This window comes from Choloepus didactylus, chromosome 6 (assembly GCF_015220235.1).
Source record: "Choloepus didactylus isolate mChoDid1 chromosome 6, mChoDid1.pri, whole genome shotgun sequence".
In the NCBI taxonomy this organism is placed as follows: Eukaryota; Metazoa; Chordata; class Mammalia; order Pilosa; family Megalonychidae; genus Choloepus; species Choloepus didactylus.
This window is the reverse complement of record NC_051312.1, coordinates 133,872,999-133,877,433: the sequence shown is the minus strand read 5'-3', so window position 1 is coordinate 133,877,433 and position 4,435 is coordinate 133,872,999.

The window sequence follows — 4,435 nt, the reverse complement described above, 5'->3', positions numbered from 1 at the left end:
TCAGCCCAGCTGCAGGCAGCTGCCAGGGGTGGGGGGGTGGGGGAGGAACCTGTCCCTGAGGCACTCTGGGGTTGGCCAGTAGCTGGGCAGAGTCTGTCCGGGCTGGTTGCTTTGGGAAACGTCATCAAGGCTGAGGGGCTGGTGCAAAATTTGTGTTCACAGCAGCCCCCTGGCGATGGTCTTAAGCAATAAAAGTTGTGTGACCTAAAGAATTTGTCATTGGTTGTATTACTGGTAGAAAAATCAAGATTACTCATCCAGGTGCCCAGATCATTTGCATTCTTAGTTTTGGTTCCTCTGTTTGAGGATCTGCTAGCTTAGTTATGCATTCATGTGTTTATTCATTCACCAGCCATATCAGGGTCAGGGATGTGTGCTGGGCCAGGGAGAGGGGTGGGGGGGACAGAGAGCACAGCCATGTCTTCAAGAACTCATGGCCAAGCCTGGGAGCAGTCAAGCAAGCAGCCAGTCATGACCCAGCATGACAGGAGTTATGACTGAGTGTGGACACTGCTTGGCAAACGGATGAAGCAGCTACCGGCCACACCTAGAAAGGACAAGGGAGGCTTCAGAGAGGAGGTGGGGTTCAAGATGAATCTTAAAGAATAGAAGAGGCTTCACAAAGCAGACAAGCGGCAGGAGAAAGTGCCTTCCAGGGCCTGTCCTTTTACCCTCCTTCCTCTTTCTCGACCTCTGCCTTTGCTAGCTCAGCAAGAGACATGTTTACCAGGAAGCCTCAGGGCTCACTCAACTTGTTTTCGAGGGAACGTGATGGTTGGTCCCATTGGCCTCTTCTGAGGATTTACCCTTTCCTGCTCTGCACTCACTTTCCTGGCATTGAGTATATTGGCCTCAACCACTGTGACCTCACCGGTGAAAGCTCAGCAACCATCCTGACACACTCAGGCCACTCACCACCAGCACAGAGTGCTCCGGGTTTGCTCCCAAATGTGTGGCCTTCGGATACCTCAAGTGTGATTGCTTTAGTCTCTTCTCTCAGTGCCAGGGGAACCCCTTCCTCTGCTTCCTTTCTTGCCCCATTAGCACAGGGCGGCATGGGGAGAGGGCAGGAGCTGTGCTTACTGTATTAGTAATTGGGGTAACACTTAACTACTCTAATAAATAAACCCCACAATTTCAGTGGCTTGACCCATTAGAATTTTATTTCTAATTCCATAGCCGTCTTATGAGAAGTTCTGATCAGTGGAAGACCTCTTTAGGGACTCAGGTTCTTTCCATCTTGTGACTTTGTCATCCCCATTGTCATCTGCTTTTAGGCAAGGGAACGAGAAAACAAAACATACAGAAGGCATACCCACGCCTTAAATGCCCTGGCCCAGAAGTGGCTCTGGCCACATTATTTCCACTCATATTATAGGTGAAAACGTGTCACACTGTACAACTTAGAGGAATTGGGGCTGGGATATGTGGTCCTTGGCTGGTTCCCCTGATTACTACACCATGTTAAGAGAGAGAACTTATTTTGGAGGACAACTGGCAATGCCTGTCCACCAGAGGAAGACGGCCATATCCCTAGAAGCTATGGGGCAGAAAGCTAGAACATTTCTCTTCCTTTCTCCCTAGATCCCAGACCTTTCCTCTCCTCTCTCAGATTTCTTGGTGCATAAACTGTTTTGTAGGGGTGCAGGTGAGTGGAGGGGGCATTTGAGGGGCCTGGGGGAATAAGGTAGAGAAAAAACAGGATTCGTATAGGAAAAGAAAAACATATTCTTTTTGGCCCAGTACATCTACAGAGACTACAAAATTCATGGATGGGGTGATGGGGCATCCCAGACTGGCCCAGGGTCTCCAGGGAGGTGTGTGTGGGTGGGTGGGGGGGGTTGACTGTTGGTGACTTTGTACCAGGCAAACCCTCTGGCTCTGTCAATGCTATTGACTGCTGAATTTCCAGAGGATTTTCCTAGGGAAGGATGGGAGGGTGATGTGGATGTATTCGGGGTGTGGGCAGATGATGGCTCTTTGGAGAAGGAGCTAGTTACAGCCTTGTTGTCCATCTAGTTGCTCTGGGTTTGGTTGGATTCCTGAGAGCCATTGTTTCCTATAATTGCTTAGCTGCCATCCTGATGCAATTGGGAAGGACATGGGGAGATAGAAAGATGAAGGTGGAGTGGTCCTAGTATTGAGGAGGATGATGACAGCTAGCATTTGCTGAACATTTGCTATGTGCCAGTTGCTATGCTCAACTCCTGATATGTATCATCTCCTGTAGGCACGCTAACCCTATGAGGTAGGTATTGTTATCATCCCTATTTAAAGATGAAGAAGCTTCCCCAAACTACGTGACTACTAAGTGACAGAGCTGGACTTTGAATCCAGGCCGTCCGATGTTAATGCTGCTCTCCTACCTACGACACAATCCTGCTTTGCAGTCAGGTGAGTCCTCCAGGCCATGACGTCACAGGGTCCACCATCTGGCCCTGTGTATCTTTCCAGTCTCCACCACGGGCCTCTGGTGTAGGAGGGCAGGTTGGGCACACCCCTCGGGGTGACATGTGACCAGGGCTTAGACCGTGGGAGGAGGCTCCCTCACACCTACCCCACCCCTGTCCCAAGCAGATGGTTTCTGGGAGGCCCTGTCATGCCGTGACAAGTATCACCCAGGACACCTCCATGGCTCCTCAATGTGTGTGGGTGGCTTTCATTCATGCCACTCATTCTCCACCTCCTCTGCATTGGTCCAGGCGTCCTGGCTCTTGGAAAGCTGTCCTCCAGTCCAGGAAACAAGCCACATACCTGTCTTACAATGAGTCCGTCCAGAGATCAGAGAGGACCATGCTCAGGAGATAAGTATTCTGGACTGTTGAGGCAGGAGGTTTGGTCAGAAGAGTCCTCCAAGAAAGGTGAGGGCACGGCCTGGCCTTTGGTCCTTCCAGCAGGCCATGGGATGTGGACATAACAAGATGTCTTCTCTGGACCCATCCCTGAGTCCCACAAGAAGTTCTCCACTTTTCATTGAAGGAGAGGTCTGGGAGTCTGCTTTGAATAATTCCACCTAATTACACCATGTGGTAGTGGAAAGAGCTTTGGAGTTGGAATTGAAGTACCTGGAGGTATGAATTCTAGCTCTACCACTTACTTAGCAATGCAATTTTGCTCTGTTTCCTCGTATGTAAAATGGGTGTGTCTAATCCCATATGTCATTGCGAGATTAGATGGGATGATACATGTAACCATGTAGGACACAGTGATTGGTTATTGTCACCCCTCAATAAATGTACAGCTATTTGCAGCAAAAGACCCTTCATCCCCACACTCCTTTGCTAAATAAATGGGATAAGGGGGGGAGATTTGGAAAAATCTTCAGGTTCTAGGAAATTTTGCCATTTCTCTGCATCAACTTTCCTCCCAGTCTTTTAGCAATGAGCTGGTTGTTCCGTGGGAGAGACACTACCACTTGGGGCAGACAGACATCCCCTGCTGGGTTCTCTAAGTCATGGAGCTCACCCTTCTTTCCCTTGTAACTGAAGGAGTCAGGATGGCAACCGGTTCCTAGAAGATTCTCCTATAGGAGAAGTTAGGATCCTATTCTGGTGACATCTGGCTGCTCTGTCAATGGAGCTGGTAGTTCAGGGGAGAAGGGGGCCATGCATCCTTGATGGTATTCACATGCCACGCAGTCATACAGAACAAAGCGTGCATTCGATTGTTCACAGTACCGTTACATAGCTGCGCATTCATCACCAAAATCAATCCCTGACACCTTCATTACCACACACACAAAAATAACAAGAATAAAAATTAAAGTGAAAAAGGATGCTGTAGTTTTGAGGCAGAATTTCTTTTTCTCCAGAAAAACCTCAGTTTTTATTCTTAGGACCCTACTGCTGATTGAATGAGTCCCACCACATTATCCAGGTTAATCTCCTTTCCTTAAAGTCAACCGATTGCTAACCACATCTGTAAGATACCTTCACTGCAACATCGAGGTTAGTGTTTGATTAAATAGCTGGGTACTATAGCCTAGCCAAGTTGACACATAAACCTAACCATCACATACAATATTAAAAAAAATTACTCGTTTTAATATCACCACTGACCTCATCAGAAAAGACTTTAAGAATTGTTAAGCTCATGGTGAAGGATACCATTTTTCCAAAATCCTAATTGTAACCAAGAAATTAAGGATTAACAAAGAATTAGGATTCCTGAATCATTATATAGATGCTCTTCTTACTTTCTAGTATATTAGAATAGCCAGAAGGAAGTATCTGAAATTACTGAACTGTAATTCACCTGCTGTGATCTCTGATAATGACTGTATAACTATATAGACTTTAATTTGTGATAGTGAAAACCTGTGACTGGCCCCACTTGTACCTCTTTATCCTGTTTTTCAACTTCAGAGTCTTATGATCACAAGACAGCCCCTAATGGTTATTAATGAAGGAACTTGAGTCAGCGCAGAACTAACCCA